Raw genomic sequence first — 20,565 nt, forward strand, 5'->3', positions numbered from 1 at the left:
CTATGATGATTTGTTGGACAGAGTAAGGAGTAAACTCCAAGCTTGGAAGGGTAGGCTTTTATCATATGGAGGAAAGGAATCTTTACTAAAAAATGTTCTACAGAGCATCCCAATTTATGTTCTTTCAGCTATTGTTCCTCCTAAAAGTGTTTTTAAAGAATTACAAAGAATTTTTGCAAAATTCCTTTGGCATTCTAAAGAGACAAGAAGGAGCAAACACTGGTCTGCATGGAATAAGGTTTGTTTGCCAAAGGATGAAGGGGGTTTAGGGTTCAGATCCTTAAAAAATGTTTCTCAAGCAATGTACGCTAAGTTGTGGTGGAGGTTCAGGACACAAACTAATTTGTGGTCTAATTACAAACAACAACAACAACATACCCAGTGAAATCCCACAAAGTGGGGTCTGGGGAGGGTAGAGTGTACGCAGACCTTACCACTACCTCGTGGAGGTAGAGAGGCTGTTTCCGAAAGACCCTCAGCTCAAGTACACCAAAACCAAGTTAAAGGCGAGGAGAGGTGGATCTCAAGTGTGGAAAGAAATGTTGGAGAACAGGGAAAAAATTGAGTCTTTTTTATGGTGGGAACCATGAAGTGGAACCTCAACAGTTTGGTTTGATAGCTAGACCAATTCTGGTCCTATATTTTTTCATTCAACAGACGTACAATCTTGCCACCCTATAAATGATGTTGGTGATTTCTTTAAAGAGGATGGTTGGGATTAAGGTGCAATGCAAGATGTAATCCCAGAACATGTCATTGAACATGTTCGAGATACTATGGGATTTGCTCAATTTGAGAATGTAATGGACAAGCCATAGTGGACTAAAAATATCACTCGCAAATTCACTACTAAGAGTGCTTGGGAAATTTTGAGGCAACAAGCAGATGTAAACGAAGATCTACAGGCAATATGGAGTAAAAGATTACCCTTCAAATTCTCTTTTCTTTCTTGGAGAATCTAGTTGGGTAAGGTTCTTGTATCAACTCTTTTGCATTTGTGGAATCCTAATATCTCTAAGGATTGTGCAAATCAAAAAAAAATATCTCTAAGGATTGTGGATGTTGTGCTAATCCCGATAGAGAAACAATAGAACATTTATTTCTCAAAGGAGAGGTGGCAGACAGAGTGTGGACTCACTACTGTACGGCAGCATGTATTATTGATCAAAGACTTAACTTGAAGCAAAGTGTGAGAATGTGGAGAAATATTGAAGGTAATAGTAAACTACGAGAATTTTTCAAGGTACTTCCTATCATCCTACTCTGGTTTTTGTGGAAAACAAGAAATACAATCCTACATGGTGGCTCATACCACGAAAGGAAGGTGTACTGGGAAGTCACTGACACTATTTTGAAGTTTGTTAAGGCTAGCTTCAATTTAAATATACAGAGGAGAAGATGGATAGATATTATTGATGCTTTGCAGAACAATAGAACTGCCTATGTAACTAGAATTGTAAAATGGGTTCCCACTCCCAATCCTTGGTTTAAAGATAACACTGATGGTGCCTCAAGAGAGAACCCTGGACCTAGTTCTTTTGTTTTTTGTATTAGAAATTGGGAAGGAGACTTGGTAGTTGCAAAAGGCTCAAGAATTAAGGACACTACCAGTCTTAAAGCAGAAGCTACAGCAATAAGAGAGTGCTTACTCTACTGTAAAGACAATGTTATCCAACATATCATTATAGAATCAGATTCTTGGATTATGGTGCAAATTCTTCAGGGAAACTGGGAGGTCCCATGGAGTGTGACAATGGAGGTCAACTCCATAAGAGCACTAATGTGTAAAATATCAGTAAGAGTAATACATTCCTTTAGGGAAAGTAATACTCTCGCTGATTTTTTTACTAACCTAGTTTCGGATTTTGCAGGTGATTTTCAATTTAGTTACTTTGGTGAAATTCCAACAACAGGAAGAAGGATACTAAATTTAGATAAAGCAGGAACACCACACATCAGAAGATCCAATCAAGACTCATGATATCAGAATTCAAGAAAGATACAACAATATTTTTGTAACGGAATATGCAAAATAGTAACAGTAGGGTAACTTACTATAGATGTTGGAAGTTCCTGTTTATGGGCATCTACTTCCGGTAGTTGGTGATCTAAGTGGTTCTGTTAGTAAATCCTGCAACAAAATTCAAATGGGTATCAAACACTCTCCTTTTGAAATGATTTGATCGATTGGTGGTATTAGCTTGAAAAGCTCACTCCATTGACTTAAAAATTGATAAAAGGGGAATATAGAGTGGAAACCATTGGACTTAATAGAAAATATTGCAGATGGTTTGAATCGAGACGTAGAACATTGACCATGTTTACAAAGTTTGCTTCACAGACAACATTGAAAACATGATGTAAAGAAATTAATTTGTGCACTGGGTTCCGTTGCAACATTAGAGTAGGGAGTTACAATAAAGGAAAAGGTGATACCTACTGTTCGGAGTGATTCCATTGGATGCAAACACCTACACCCAGTATGACCTTGGGTTGTTAATGGTAGGAGTATCCAAACAATAGATCCACCAATTCTGATATGTAGCTCTAACTATTAAGACTTGGAAACATGTTGGCATCATAAGGTCAGTTTGTATTGTTTCTAAATCGATTCTTTTGATCTGATGGTGGTATTAGCTTCTTAGAAGCTCATCCCATCGATCTAAATAAAAGAGGAAGAACAATTAAACACTTACCTTAGAGATAGAGCTTTGAGCTGATAGTTGAGGATGAGCATCGAAGCGGAGGATGATTTTTTAACAGTAGAGCAAATCTTTTGAGGAAGATGAATTATACAGATGTTCTGTCTACTTTCCTAATTATGCAGATGTTGTCTATTGCCTATATTTTTGTTTTGCTTAATTGTTTTGGGCCAGGTCACTTTTGGGCCTGGTCTATTGTACCTAGAATTGATTTTATTTTAATAAAGTGCTTAATGTCCAGTTTTAAGTTTTTAAAAAAAAAACCTGGTGTAGGGGTAGTAGGGTTGGCAAAAAAAAATAAAAATTGTTTTTTTTTAAAAAAAAGTTTTGTTTTAATTTTTTNGGGGGGGGGGGGGGGGGGGGGGGGGGGGGGGGGTAGCAATTTTTTTCAAAAAAAAGAACAGTTTTTTAAATTTTCTTGTGGGGGTGGGGTGGGGGTCTAAATGTATGAAAAAAATATTTTTAAAAAATAATAATATAGGGGTGGGATGGTAGGGCTTGAGGTATTAATAATTTAGCTTTGATTTAATATTTTTTTGGCTTTTGGAGATTAAAGTGGGTTACAACCAGTGGCGTAGCCAAATGGTTGTATTGGACACCCTTCGTCGGAAAAACATATTGTATATACAAGTAAAATGATACACGAAATGATTAAATAACAGATCTTGGACACTCTTAACACAACAAGCTATTGTAGCCTAGTGGTTTCACCTCCTTGGAATGAGGTACTGCTCATGTGCTCGAATCTCACTAATTCTACTTTTCGTAAAGAGTTTTTATTGTGCTATTTCTGGATACCCTTTGTGAAATTCCTGGCTCCGCCACTGGTTACAACCACTTTACCCAAATCAGATTTGACTAAATCCTTATTTACCCATATTTTATATGTGTGAATTGTTATCCAATCTATTTTTACTCAACCCATTCAAATCCGATCAAATCCACCCTTTTGTCACCCCTAAGGAGAAGTTAACAGACAACATTTACAATTAAATGTCATTTAAATTACTCATTCAATGCAAATTAAGAGGTAATGATTCTTGGGCATTAAAACCCTAAGGATTCACCCCAAAAAAAAAGAATCAGACCTTCATGATCGAAAGGACACGCGACATCATCTACTTAACAATTGTTCCACAAGTTATAAAGCAAAGTTTCAATATGTTTCTACTTTTTTTTTGTTTATTTTTGTATTGTCCATCAAGTTATACACTACTCCGAAGCCTTTCTAATAAAGGATTCCTTCAGAATCAAGCTTCAAGGTAGTCAACTGTACAATTGCTCCATCTTTAGTTAATCAAGTTTGTTCTAATGGCAGCAATACACCATGAAATAAGCGGACTGCATGCAACAGAAAGTGGGATAATTGGTACTCATCTTCTCATCTAATGTTCAGAAATTCTGCAGAAAGTGGGATAACTGGTACTCATCTTCTCATCTAATGTTCAGAAATTCAGCTGATATATAAAGAGTCAACAAACTAAATCCCAAGGAAGTGGGATAAATGGTCTAGTATGGGCTTAACATGCAATCTTTTGTTCCTGGAGTTACAATTCAATTAGAAATATACGGTGGATATTATGCTCTCTTCAACTCTAATTAGGAGAAAATTTTACCGACAAAGATGATAGATTCCTCATTTTTTTACTCTTTACTTTTTTTCCTTTACAATTGGTTCACTGACATGGCTCGTTATCTAGCCAACAGTAGTAACGATTAGAGAATCACAGTTCATGTATATATAAAGCTAAACTGTTTAACAACACACAACTTTGTGAAAAAAAACCAAGTAAAATAAGAATAATATCTTGAACAATATTTATGTGTTTTGAATTTTTCTTTAAAAAAGAACTATAACAGTTGATGAACTCCCAGATAAAGCAAAAAAAAACTTGGAATGAAAAAATGAGGGAGAATTCATAATATAGAAAAGCGGAGAACATGCGTGTTAGAGAATCATAAAATTACTTTTTTCTGTATATAATATTCTAGCTGATTTTTAGGGATTTAGATATCTAGTTACCTCAATTAGTCTTTTCTATACCTCAATTATAACCATTATTTTTCTTCATATACATTGAAATTACTCCATACTTTTGTTGTAACATGGTATCAGAGCCAAGGTTGTAGCTTTAGCTGAGTTATCCCTACCTAGTTGGAGTTGAGTCATCTTCAAAGCCAGGAGACACTGTTTCATCGCTAGAAGTTAATAGTAATTTTCTTATAAATATTACATTAAAATTAACCTGGTGAGTCTCACATTCCGGTGACTCCATTCTATTCACACTTTCTCGACGTGTGTGTGAAGGCAAGTGGTATATCTGTCTAGATAGGTGTTGATTTATGTCGATCTTGTTTTTCTGTCATCTATTGTTATTTCCAACCATCATATGAGAAAGTCACTTGTTTCCGGCAAAGAGATCTAGCTATTGTCTCGTTATTCTTTCAACCAACATCTCATGAGTTTGGTAAATTATTTTCTGGTGTTTTCGATTGATATTTGATTTTTCTGGGTTTCCTCATTAATATGTAGTTTGCGTCTTCTTGAAGTTCCGGTCACATATTGTGAAAGTACAAGATTTTGTTTCATTGGTCAAAGATCTGCATTTGACCCTTATTACATCCAGGTTTTGTTTGCTCTCTTTAAAGAAATTGCATTACTGAATTGGTTTCTTTTGAAAGATATTTGTTGAGGATAAGTGGTACTACTATTTCATTAATAGAATGATCAATAAGAGAATGAATTTTGTTACTACGGATAATTTATTTTTTGATAAAATAATTTCAATTCCAACACATGAGTTTGCAAAAATTATCTCAATATCAAGAATCATTGAATAAATTCACTTTGGCTATTAAAATTGCTAAGTTAGATGAAACATATCGTATCACCTCTTCAAATGAATGGGTGATTGATTTAGGTGCCACAAATCATATAACTGCTAATTCCAATATATTTTTCTAACATTCAATAACACAAAGCTCCCTTTCTTGTCACTGTAGCTGATGGAACTATTTGTACAAGTGTTGGATTCGAAATTGTTAAGTCAACTTCCTCTATTGCCCTATCATATGTATTAAGACTATCAAAATTGATTTTTAATTTGATCTTTGTCAATAAATACATATACCTTAATTGTTATATTTCATTTTTTCTCGATCATTGCCTATTTCGTGATCTTAAGAAAAATCAGGTAACTATTGGTAACCGACATGTATCTGATGATATGTACATCCTTGATGAGTGAGAGTCTCAGTCTGTTGTTTGCTCTAGTTTTGTGTCCCCATTTGCTACACATTGTCGATTAGACATCCCTCTCTACCTCAATTAAAGAAGTTGTGTCCTTGGTTTCAGAATATTTCTTCATTGGAAGGTGAGTCATATCGATTTACAAAATATCACAACTTGTAATTACATCATGTAATTACCAGGAATTCACATCCCCTCTCTTATAATTGGAGAGTGCAATTACCCCTTGCCAATTACTCTCAATTACCTACTGACCAAGTAATTACACAGCCAATCAATTGTTAGGTTTGAAAAGGTGTGAATGGAAAATGAAGAGTTGCGACTTTTATGAAGAGTTGTGACTTTGATGAAAAGTTGCGACTTTTATGAAGAGTTGCGACTTTTATGAAAAGTTGCGACTTTTATGAAAAGTTGTGACTTTTATGAAAGGTGGTGACCTTTCCGAAAGATTGTGACTTTTCCAAAGGTTTGTGACCTTTTCGGTAAGGCACAATAAGAACCTTTTCACACTACCCTTTGTTTTCTATAAATTGAGGGATTTCCTCTCATTTTTTTAAAAAAAGAACCAATTTATGGACTTCTTCTTCTACTACTAAATCTAGTATTCTAAGTGTACTTTACTGCCATTGAGTGGCTCGCTGACACCAGCGTTTTGGGTATCAATACACTGGTGATTGAGATCATTCTATCCTGGGAGGACATATTCCAAATCAAACCTCGGATACTAGAGGGGAATAATTTCCTTAAGATTGTTATTCATCTTGTATTCCTAAGACACTTAGAACAATCTTAAGGAAATTATTATATTGTTGGTATTTCTTGTATTCTACTGATTGAGAGAAACAGATCATAGAAGTAGAAGATTAATGCATTACTTCTCTAGAATTCGGTGCTTTGTTTAGCAAGATCGAAGTGAAAATGTACAGAAAAAAATTGGTGCTATTTCGATTAAAGATTACACCAGGTAATCTTCTTATTATTTATCTAAGGAGGAAAATAGTTTCTAACAATTAACAATTTTGATTTTTTATCATGTGTATCTTTGGAAAAAGATCTGCAAAACATTTGTTGTGGAATGAATTTTGCTTGGCAAATAGTGTTGCCTTTAAAATTCTTTAGTTTGCAAAATGAGAGATGCACATTTTTGTTTGATAAAATAGTATGTCAAAATGTTATAGTTGGAAGACTATTTGAAAAGAAAAACATTTCTACGTAATAAAGAATATGTTTAATTATGTTTGGAAAAAAAAACTTTTGTAGTTTGGTACTCCATGTGAAATTTGATTGTGTCTGATTTTTGTAGGCTAAAAACTTTTGTTGTTTACTACTCTGGATAAATCAGACTATGCAATTGGTTTGAAAAAATATGAAAATTTCACATAATAAGTCAATGTTGTACTTTTGTCTTTCTATAAACTTGACTGTTATATAGAAACACATTGTACAAAAAAAAAAACTTTGTCTTTATTGTTAGTATTCTAAATACTAAGTGGTATGTCTATTTGTGATAGATGGAAAAATACCAGTGACTTAGAGTTTGTGATTTTGTGCCTCTATGGAATGAACTTTGACACTATGTAAAGATTGTCAAAGAGAATTGAAGCAATATAATTTTGTATTATGGTTGTTGAGTTTCTCTATTACTAGTATATGGTGTGACTAGTATGAAACTACCAAATTCTATATATACTTGTTCAAAATAATTGTGTTCTTTTATGAAAAAGTGTCACTTAAAATGTTGCGATTTTTCATGAAAAGATATGTCTATTATGATAAAAATATTTGCATAGACATGAATATTGGTGAATAGTCATTTGTTATGTTCTGTAAAAGAAACATTTGGACTATATTGCCTTTATTGGACCCGATGAAACTTTGTTCATGGGTAGTTCTATAACAATCCAATTGAAAGTTATGGAAAGTTCCTTCTGAAAAGGACATTTGACAAGGTGATGACTCTAAACAATGTTTGTATCACACAAAATTGTAAGAAATAGGAACAAAATATTAGTGAGAAAAAAGCTACCTCGCGAAGAGCTTTTCAAACTCAATATTTTTATTTGTTCTTACTTGCTTGAGTCAAAGTTTGTGACATGAACACTTGGGGCATGTCAATTACAAAACCTTGTAAGGAAAACTGATCAACTTAGAAGTTTTGTCTAACTTTGAGTGCAATAAATAAAAATGTCATGTTTGTGTGGAGTCTAAGTATGCTGAGCATTCTTATAAATCTGTTGAAAGGAATTCTAATCCCTTAGAGTTGATTTACACTGACATTTGTGATATGAAGTCAACACCATCTCGTGGTGGAAAAAAGTATCTCATAACTTTCATTGACAATTGCATTAGAAATGACTATGTCTATTTGCTGAATGGTAAGGATGAAGCAATAGAAATGTTTAGACAATATAATATCGAAGTTGAAAATCAGTTGGGAAATACATAAGAAGTGATAAGAATGGAGAGTATAAATCTGCTTGTGCAGAAATATGTTTGGAAAATGGAATTATCCATCAAACTGCTGCCCTATTCACCTCAATCTAATGAAAAACCGAACGTTGAAAGAAATGATGGATGCATTATTTATAAGTTCGGGTTTACCACAAAACTTGTGTGGAGGAACTATCCTTACTGTAAAAGGGAACGACAAAAAGTTTTGTCTTTTCAGAAAGAAAGCAATTTTGTTTGTTCAGGACACAATCTATTCTATATGAGAAATGGAAAGGAAGAAAATCCAACTTGAAATATTTCAAAGTGTGGGGGTGTCTAGCCAAAGTCCAAGTTCCTATTTCTAAAAGGATTATAATAGGACCTATGACTGTGGACTGTAAAATTAGACTTGAGTAGTCTAGTGAAGGGTCTAAAAGACCTTGGAAAGGAAAAAGGATAATGTACTTAATAAAGAGATTTAGAGGCGTAGTAAATGTCAAAGGACATTTACTTCCTTCGAATATGATTTTGTAACATTTCTTGTGTCTTCTGTAAACTCATCCTTTTGGAAAGATGGTGTCAATAGTGAGATTGATGAAATCTTGAGCAACCATATTTGAAGTTAATTGATCTTCTTCTAGAAAATAAACCTTTGGGTTCAAAGTGAATCTTCAGAAGGAAAATGAAAGTCGATGGAAATGTTGACAAATATAAAGCAAGACTTTGTGTCAAAGGCTTTACACAAAAACAAGGTCTTGAGCTTGTCGATATATACTCGTCAGTAACAAGAATTACATCCATTCGGATGCTAATATTATTAGTTGTGGTATATGACCTCCAAATTTATCAAATGAATGTGAAAACAACTTTCTTAAATGGAGAATTGGAGGAAGAAATTTACATGGAATAGCTCGAGGGTTTTGTCATTCCTGGTAAAGAAAAGAAAGTGTGCAAACTTGTTAAGTCACTTTATGGACTAAAACAAGCACCCAAATAATGACATAAGAAATTTGACCAAACTATGTTGGTAAATGGATGTAAGAATGATGGAAGTGATAAATGTGTTTACATTAAAATCACAAGGTCATAGTTTGTTTGTATATTGGTGATATGCTGATCATCAGTAGAGACACTAATGACATAAATGCTACTAAACATATGCTAGAAAGCAACTTTGATATGAAAGATCGTGGAGTTGTTGATGTGATCTTAGGTGTAAGAATCCTTAGAACTCCAAGATGTTTAGCATTGTCACGGTCTCATTACATTGAAAAAGTACTTGACTAGTTCAAATATTTGGATTTTAATGTTGTCAAGACTCCAATAATGTGAGCTTTACACTTCAAAAGAATGAAGGTGAAAGTGACTCACAATTGGATTATACTAGAGTATTGAGAAGTATGATGCATATCAAAAAGTGTACGCGATCAGATATAGCCTGTGCTATTAATAAACTGAGTCGGTTCACAAATAATCCCAATTAAACTCATTGGATGAAAATGAAAAGAGTTTGGGGTATTTAAAACATACTCAAAACTATGTCTTGCATTATACAAATATCATACAGTATTGAAAGGATATAGTGATGTAAATTGGATCACCGGGATCAAATAGAGTAAAATCCACGAGTGGATATGTATTTACTATTGGTGGAGGAGCAGTTTCTTGGAAATTTTCCAAAGAGACATGTATTGCTAGATCTACAATGATCTCTGAGCTAGGTGCTCTAGATAAGGTCGGTGAACAAGTTGAAAGACTTCAAAATTTCTTGATAGATATTCTTTTTGGCCCAAACCTTTGGCATCAGTATGCATACACTTTGATAGTCGAGATGCAATAGGTAAGGCATGGAGCATGATGTATACGGAATGTCTCGTCATATAAGACATAGACATGATACCGTTAGAAAACTACTCTCTAGTGGAATTATCACAATTGACTATGTAAAGTCAAAGGATAATGTGTCGGATCCACTTACAAAAAGGCCTAACTAGAGAGAAAGTTGAAAGATCATCTAAGGGAATGGATTTACAGCTTAGGACAAGTCATCATGGTGGTAACTCTATCTAGCAGACTGGAGATCCCAAGAGCTAGATTCAAGGAGAAAAACAAAATTGTGATTGACGGTTCGACATTTGTCAACTAACTCAATCCATTCTCATGATGAAGACAATGCTCAGAAACAAGGATACATCATTAAGGCTTGTTATAGAGTTAATAAAGCTTAATGTTTTTAATGATTTGTTAAGTTTGGCAGATTTGACCAAATAGTGTATCTACGCGATAACACAGTTAGAAATCACCTATGTGAGTGTGAAGTGTGAGCCGCTTCAAAGAGGATGATTGTCAAAAGCCCATCTCTCTATACACTCATGAAACCAGGAGGTGTTCATGGCTGAAACGAACACAATCGTAAGAACCATAAACGGTAAAGGGTTAATTGTGTGACATATAGTTGTCTAGGTATACACCAAAGCTCGACGGTTCAAAGATATCGCATCTACCGATTAACCGAGTATATCCGACATATGTTCATTACGGAAAGTCCAAGGGGAAACCTACTTATTCAGATGCAATTAATTATTGCTTGTTAAGTACACATACTTGTCCGTTTCTTTGTCTTGGAGTCATTCCCCATTCATGCGGGGGATTGTTGGGTTTTAAAAGGTGTGAATGGAAAATGAAGAGTTGCGACTTTTATGAAGAGTTGTGACTTTGATGAAAAGTTGCGACTTTTATGAATAGTTGTGACTTTTATGAAAAGTTGCGACTTTATGAAAAGTTGCGACTTTTATGAAAAGTTGTGACTTTTATGAAAGGTGGTGACCTTTCCGAAAGATTGTGACTTTTCCAAAGGTTTGTGACCTTTCCGGTAAGGCACAATAAGAACCTTTTCTCACTACCCTTTGTTTTCTATAAATTGAGGGATTTCCTCTCATTTTTTAAAAAAAGAACTAATTTATGGACTTTTTCTTCTACTACTAAATCTAGTATTCTAAGTGTACTTTACTGCCGTTGAGTGGCTCGCTGACACCAGCGTTTTGGGTATCAATACATTGGTGATTGAGATCATTCTATCCTAGGAGGACATATTCCAAATCAAAGCTCGGATACTAGAGGGGAATACCAATCATGTCAAACAATGTAATTACACCCAATTACACAAAATTCAGTTATTAGGTTGACTTTCCAAACAGGCCCTAAGAGTTTTGTTTATGGCGAGGTTTTCTGTCTACAATTTTTATGCTTTTTATTGGTTTTTAAATATGTAGGCTAATTGGCCAAATCATATAATAATATTTTCATTTTTAGTAAGTTTTTTTCATATGATTTATTGCCGATATTATCTGCAAATTGTAAGCTTCTGTATGATGCTTTGATTCTTTCAAACCCAACAATATCTACTCTAGTTGGTGACTCTTTTATTTCCAAGTGGCTTTACCGAGGTTGTATAGTAGAGATTGTTGGTCGTTAGACCCATACAGATTTGATAGAACTAGAGATGCTATACTTTGATTTTATTATGGGCATGGATAGATTGACATATTTTTACGCCAAAATCGACTATCGCGATGGTTGTTCCCACTTTGTTTCACCCTCTATTATAGATAACTAGTGAACTCATCCGTGCTTCGCGCGGTTATAAAAAATGATAAGATGTCATTATATATTTATCCAGATATTTAATTATATTCATAGAGAAAAATATTTTGGTAGTAGTTAGATGACTTCTAACAAAGTCATAAGTTACCCTTTTGAACCATAAAAATATAATTAAATTTACAACAATAATTTTTTTTTGTATAAAATAAAAAATAAAGAGAAATCATAAAGAGAACCATAAAAAAAAGAATGCAACATTATTTTTACCCTGCTTACAGTCCTAATTAGGGGTGTGCAAAAACCGATTTAGCCAATAAATCGAACCGAAAAAAACACTATTGGTTTATTGATATTGGGTTATTGGGCTAACGGTTTTTAAACGGTTTTGCAAATTTTTTTATTGGGTTATTGGTTCGGTTTTCGGTTTTATAATTTTTATTAATGGTTAAACCGATAACCCAATAAGACTATTCTAAATTTATTAGTCTTATTGTTAATGGTTAAACGATTGTTACTTTCACACTTTTTGTTAATGGTTAAACGATTGTTACTTTCACACTTTTTCCTTTGAATGTGTCTAGTGTCTAAACTTGCAAGAAAAATGATTGTTACTTTTATGATTATTACTTTCATGCCAAATGCTGGAAAAATCATATGGTTTATTTGAAAATTTTCTTATCGTGTATATAATATATATGAGTATTTTCTTATTGGTTAAACCGAAAACCGAACCGTTAAGTACCATAAACCGATTAACCAAAAACCGATAAGAAATATGTTATTGGTTTGGTTATCGGTTTGAAGTATTTATAAACCGAAAACCGATAAACCAAACCAGTAACACCTAAAACCGAACCGAACCGACCGATGCACACCCCTAGTCCTAATCTTTAAAAATAAAAAATAAAAAATACGAAATTAATACACAATCTTCCGAACTCTTGTCGACATTCATTTCCACAAGTTGATCACCATTCAATAGTTTTATTCTTCGAGTCAAATTAAAGGATGAATACAATAAGTATCGAAAACATATAACAATTTAAAAGACTAATGTAATCATTTGTCCAAAGTCTTACAATGCTTTTATGTATAGGACTATAATATGAATAACAAATAATTCCAAGAATATGACTGTTAATTATTTAGAGATTATGATGATAAAATTATGAGAGTAATGAAAATAATGATCATTAAGTTTTATATTAAAGAATATAAATGAATAGTTAATTGACATATTTATTATTCTACAATTAAAAATAGAGAAATTATAAAAGTAAAAAAGAAGAAAATAAACAAAATTCTTAGCCAAAGATTATAAGAAAGATGAAAAACTTAAGAAACTCAACATATTATTGTGTAGATTTTAGTGTTATTTAAAACTTGTAATGAAGTATTTTTTAATTGAAAATTCATGGGAAAAAAATTATATTTAGACATTTTTGAGACTAACAAAAAAAGAAAAGGAGATAATTATGTCCAACAAAGTCACAAGTTACTATTTTGAACCAAATGAAATTATAAATTTACGACAATTAAAACTTTATATAAAATACAAAATAAAGAGAAATCACGAGAGAACTATAATAAATAAATAAATAAATAATACAACATCATTCTTACTATTAAAACATTAAAAAAATATCAACATAATAAACACTAAAAACATGACACTTAAGTGGAGTAGTAATTGAAACATTCATTTTTGCACAATAATAATTAAAAAATAAAAAAAATTGTCAACCAAAGATATAAAAGATGAAGAATAGAAAAATGAAAATAAAATAATCATCAGACATTTCTCAAAATAAGTTTTTATAAGTGTGATTTAAGGAGTTATAAATTTATATATTAAAATATTTTGAAGGTTATGAATATGAAAGGTTAGGAGTTATAGACATTATTAAATTAATTAAGATTTGAATATATGTAATTGAAGAGGTGTGAATTAAAGAGAAGATTTTATAAAATAAAATAATTGAAAAAAATTAGAGAAAATGTCAAAAAATCATAGAAAATATAAATAGGATCATTGGTCATTGAAAGATGCCACATCACTTTTTTATTATCTAGCTTTATATATAGAGAGATATTCTTTGTACAGTCTCACATTTTAATTTTGGATAGTGTATGTTATAATAATTCAAAATAAATTTGTAATAAATGCGTAATAAAAAGGGCAATGAAAGATTACTATGCCTAATTTACTATAAATATAAATTATTTAAGCAATTTTTTAAGTAAGATAAAAGAAATCAGAAAGAAAAAGCAGAATTAAGTAATGAAAGTTTTATGTGTAATTTGTATCCATAATTTAATGGACAATTAGTAAATATTTAGAATTTAATGTGCAAATAAATGCACAAAATGAAAGAAAAACTATACCGTAACTTCTTGCTAGCGTATATGGCTTTTGTTAGCCATAATTAAGCAATTAAAATTATATATTGCCCGAAACAACAAATAATAAATAAAGAAAAAAAAGTAGAAAAAATAAAAGGAAAGAGTAAAGGTGCAATGAAAAATATCAAATATAGAATAATTTATTTAACTATGGTTAAATAATTTATAAAAATATATTTTATTTTAAATTTTTTCCTTATGTGGTTTTAGTATTTCACCTTTATATTATGAGATTGTATTTTTAATTCTCGTTTAATAAATTCATTACATTTTTTTCTTATATATAAGTGTGTATATATTTTGTAATTTGAATTATTTATTTTAATACTTTAATTCCCTACTCGCAATTTAAAAAAAAAAACAAAAAAAACTAAGAGGAATAAGTAAGGAGAAAAATAAAACAAAAAATAACGTGACTATCTAAATTTATTTTCTTTCCTTTTTATGTTTTAATATTATTTATTTACAATTATTATATTTTTATTTTCATTTCCTTTTTCTTCCCTTCCTGCCTTTTTCTTTTTATTTATTTCCATTTGGTTCAATAGCTTTTTCCTTTTTATTTTGCAATTTATTATCTCTGCTTTCTCCTCATTCTTCTCCATTTATCATGCCAAATTTATTTTATATTTTAAAAAAGACAGTCATAAATTTATATTTTTTGAATGACCTCTCGTATCATTTTAATGTTTTATATAGTCCTCTTTTTTAAAATCAAAAGAGTAGAAAGAAAGAAATGGCACTTTATTGTGGCTGTCCATTCTCATGATTTTGCTATTGATTATCGATTTTAGGTATGTTAGAACTTTTAATTTCTGCTGCTATAAAAGAATCACATTCATACAAATATATTCTAATGAATTTATTTATACAAACAAATTAAAATTTCAATTTAAATGATGCGGTTAATTTTTTCTTGTATGATTCTTCATTTATATAACTTTTTGTTTTCTATTAGAATAATAAATATATTCGATCAAATATGAATGTTGATCATATGGAGATTGTTATATTATCTTGTATATGCCCAACTTTATGTATATATAAATATAGTTTACAAAAAAAATAAAATTGGAAGGTAAGAATATTTCTCACGTGTCTCAAATGTGATTATTTATTATTATACTAAAAATAAGGAATTACCATTAACATGTCAAAATATGAAGAACTCTGTTTTCTTCTCATGATGCAAACATATTATTGATAAATACGACAATAAAAAATATTGCGAGAAAACATACCTTTCAAAGTGTATTGCCATTAAAATACACATGACCTTCAAGAAACATGAGGAAAATTCAAAAGAAAGAAATAACAATGAAATTTATAGTACTATTAGAAGAACTTAACCCCATCACCTTGGACTGCTTCAGATTTCATCTCCCAACTTTCAATATACAAAAATGTTTTTCTCAGATTTCTTTTCCCAACTTCGTTCTCTTCTCATTTGAGTAAAATTCTTTTTCCTACCAAATGAAATTTGCACTATCAAAATAAAGACGGAGAGTCCTTTTACCAAATCTAAACCGTCAGCTAATTAAATAATAGTAATTAATTATGAAAAACAAAAGACACGTAATTGATTATTTGAATTAAATGACTTTTTTCTGATCAAGTAAGGTGGAATATAGTTAATTTTTTAATTAGAAAATGTGAAAAATAATGCTTGCCATAGGGAGGTGCCACATCACCTTTTCTATATCCAGCTTTATATATATATATATAGATTAAAATTTTATATAACATGGGTCTAAATGTTGTTTTTTTTTTAAAAAAAAGAGATAAAGTATCAAAAACACACCTGAACTATATACTTTTTTTGAGTTTCATACCTAAATAATTGGGAGTGTGAGTTTCATACCTAAAATTCACACTCTCAATAGTTTGAGTATGAAACTCAAAAAAATGAGATAGTTTAGGTGAGTTTTTGATACTTATCTAAAAAAAAGTTAAGAACAAGTCAAGATGAATTTCAACTCATTAATTGTTAATCTAATTTGTCTCACTTTTGCTCAATTAAAACAACTTAAGCAGACATTGCCTATTTCTCTAGCATAAGAAAAGAAATTTGTGGGATGAATATGATGTGCTAGTACCTAGTTATGGTCTTATGGATGAGTATCATCTTTAAACTTCCCATTTTTTTTTAACTATAAAGGTACTTTTAAATGAAACTATTAAGTAATGACATTTTTATTCAATTATACATAATTAAGGATATTTTTTACCCTTTACCAAATCATAAATAATTTCAACAAATATACTTGGATGCTTGCACTGGATCAATTGCTAACTAATTAGTCACACGAATGAAATAAGTTGTAAAATTAATCGCTTGAAAGCTTATTTTTATTATATTATTGTTGTCACTATAATATCCTCAACAAAGCCATGACACACACTACAAGAAAAGTGCTGATTACCCAGGGATTTTCATAGGGATAATACAGTAAAATTTCCAAGTAATTTGATTACCTGCAAATTTTTTGGTCAATTAAAATCCGATGAAAAAACCTTCCTAGGTAATTAGTACTTACGGATTTAGAAAATTTGTAGGCAATTTAGTTGCGAAATTGCTGGCGTTGAAAAGAAAATTCAAATACATTTAATTTAATAGGTTATGAGCCATGTAACTCTTTATATTCTAAGAGATATGGTCATTTGAAGTTTATCCAAAGAAAATCTTACATCAAAAGTTAATCGGTAAGGAAACTTTCAACTCAACTTTGTGCTAGGAGTTTCTAGTGACCTTAATTGATATCCAAAATCATTCCCACACTAAAGAATTTACCTTTACACATATGGGCAATTTAAGAATCACCTGATATGACCCTACATGTAAATGAAGAATAGTTCAGATCTTAACTTAGAAATTTTTAGGGTGTTACACATACATACTCGATTTTATTGTTTGTGTTGAGGTAGAGTTGAATTTTATTTAGTTCCTTATATCAAATCCGACCCATTTATATTTGACCCACCTGATCCACTCATTTGTGAATACTACTAGTATGCTTACTTATCTTTTTGAACCCCTTAGACATAAATCATGCCTTAGTCTTGAAGTTTGCAATATTTGCAATATTGTAATCGTATAAGATTTTTATCCATGTTGAGATGATTTCCCTAGAAGATGTCTTCTCAACTCCAACATTGATCCATTTGAGAAATTCTTTCAATAAGTCGACTTCAACTTTTACCTTGACACACCTAGGTCTAGATTTTCTTATTGTAGCCATGTCAACATGTAACGATTTTCCCACTGCTTTGACCGTCGTAAGCAAGGATGTTTTAATGAAAACAATTAGGTGATAGGGATGGAAAAGAGATCCACGCAAAAACAAGAAAGTTTCTGCCTCTGGGTTGAACTAGAGTTCCCACTTTAGATTGCATTTGATAGTATACCCGTCTTTAGCCTTCAAAAATATGTTGGTTTTGACATGACATCTACATAATCTTACATAGTGGTATGGCGAATTAGGATGTGTCTATCACTCAAGAATCCTACCTTACACTCAGCCTTGAATCTCACACCGTAAAGAACTAATTTTACGAATCTATTCTAGTTCTAACCAGCAATAAGTAAAATTTTCAATTATGGCAAACTGTAAATCTTCTTTAATGATCACAGTCCCAAAAAATGCATTTTCTCATACTCATTTTAATATTATGTCTATGTATAAATAATTCATGAATTAGTTATATACCATACATGGTATAGAATATCTAACTAATACCTTACATTTTGTGATATTAGGAATACATAGAATTTAATACCATGATATTAATTTGTGTAAAGATATACCCCTCAAATCCTTTTAACGATTTTGTTTATTTTTTGTGTTTTATGTTTTATATTTGTACTAGTAAATTTATTTAAATAAATTAGCTTACATTTTTTTTTTAATTTAGAGAGAGTTGTTATTTGTTAAATAAATTCAATACAAATCAATATAATATTTGAAATGTGAGTTGTTTAACATTTACTAATTGAAAAGACAAATATATCACTTAAATGACGTTTGTGATCTTTATTGAATGTCGTAGTGTTGATATATATATTTTGCGCAATTTATAAAATATCATACATATTAAAAGAAATAATTCATAAATACCCCTGAACTATGACCAAGATCTCAATGATACACATTTACTCATGTTTATAACAACTTTTTAGGTATTAAAATAGAGTTAAGGTATAAAATAAATATGTTTATCATGAACAGTCAATTTGAAATAAATTTATTGTATCATACTAGTGATATGATAATAGATATTCTTATTATATTTCTATATAAATAATTAGTGTTTTTGTCTTGCTGAGAGTGAAGAGGTATATTTTTAACTTGTGAAATTATGAATGCTGTCATTTTAGTCATATCTGTTTTTTCTTCTTCAAATAATTCTTTGGTATAATTACACCAAGTAACCCTTTAGTCAATTTAATTATCAACTATCTTATTAATTCCAAATAACTCTCTTCATTCAAATACATAGCTTATAAAAAATATTATTGTATTCATAAAATCAAGGATAAGGATGAGTGATAAAAATATATTTAAAAAAAAATTAAATGATATTTGAATTCAAACTTAAATAAAATTTGATTTGTAATGGAGTTTAACTTTCTTAGCCTCTCTTACATGTTTCTACAATGATTTATAATGTTAAGATTACTTCTCTTTTTTTTTTTTTAAAGTTATTGATCACTAACTTTATTAGTGAATTTTTATCAATTTTAATTTCATGTTGTACAAAATTTATCCATTATAAAATGTAAATAGATATAACTAACTGATATCCTTATTAATATTTTACGCACCATAAGAATATTAGATAAAGTGACAAGCTATTAAAAACTTACATATTAATGTAAGCATACTAATTTATGAATAATACACTAACTATTAAGTTAGGATAATGTAAAAAAAGTTGAAAGGCTTTTAGATGAGAAAATATTTTTTCAATTATAATGAGAAAAGACTTAAAATCTATATATCATATGACTAAAATCTCATTAAATAATGACATATTAAAATAAAGAATTTAAGCTTAGTATTCTATATATTGAAATAAAGAAACACTCAACTGCTTATAACGTGTTACATAAAAAATTCATTCAAATTAGATTAGCGAAAAGTAATAAACATACAGTAAAAAAAAGAAGGGGGAAGAGGGGTGGGGAAAATATTTTTAATAATTTTGAGAATACAATAAATTAGTTAAATAATATACATATTATTGTCCATAGAACTTTAAATTAGAGAGATGTGAACACTAAAATAAAAATTAAAAAATCACAAGTAAATACAATAAATATATATGTTTTATATTAATTAGAAAATTATTTATGATTATATTAAGCTAAATGACAAGCTAATAAAAATCAATACTAACAATTTAATGATTTTAAACAATGAACAATATAATAGTAATAATAAAATATGATACATAAAATTTATTCGTTGTGTCTATTCACATAGAATTGGTTATGGGTTGGGGGTGGGGTGGGGAGGGGGAGGGATTACATTTCATCAATGAGGAACAATATGATAGTTGAACTTTTGTATGATTTAATATACTCGAACAAGATATCACAATAAAAAAATTTTTAAATAATATTTTAATATTATATACGCATTACGCCGGTACGTATACTAATAACATATATATAGAACAATGATGGAGACAAGACCATAATTAAAATTTTAAAAAATACATTCTCTCGTACTCATTTTAATATTATGTCAAACACATACTTCCTCAATTTTATTATTTGTGTTGAGGTAGAGTTGAATTTTATTTAGTTGCTTATATCGAATCTGAATTGTTTATATTTGACCGGCCCCGATCCACTTATTTGTGAATACTATTAGTGTGCTTACTTATCATTTTGAACCCCCTCGACGAAAATCATGCCTCTGCCTTGAAGTTCGCAATATTTGCAATACTTTAACATGTAATCGTATAAGAATTTTATCCATGTTGAGATGATATCCCCAGAATGTGTCTTCTTAACTCCAACATTGATCCGTTTGAGAAATTTCTTTCAATAAGTCGACTTCAACCTTTACCTTGATAAAACTAGGTCTAGATCTGCTTATTGTAGCCATGACAACATGTAACGGTTTTCCCACTGCTTTGGCCATCATAAACAAGGATTCTTTAACAAAAAAG

The sequence above is a fragment of the Solanum stenotomum genome, chromosome 2 (genome assembly GCF_019186545.1).
Source record: "Solanum stenotomum isolate F172 chromosome 2, ASM1918654v1, whole genome shotgun sequence".
In the NCBI taxonomy this organism is placed as follows: domain Eukaryota; kingdom Viridiplantae; phylum Streptophyta; class Magnoliopsida; order Solanales; family Solanaceae; genus Solanum; species Solanum stenotomum.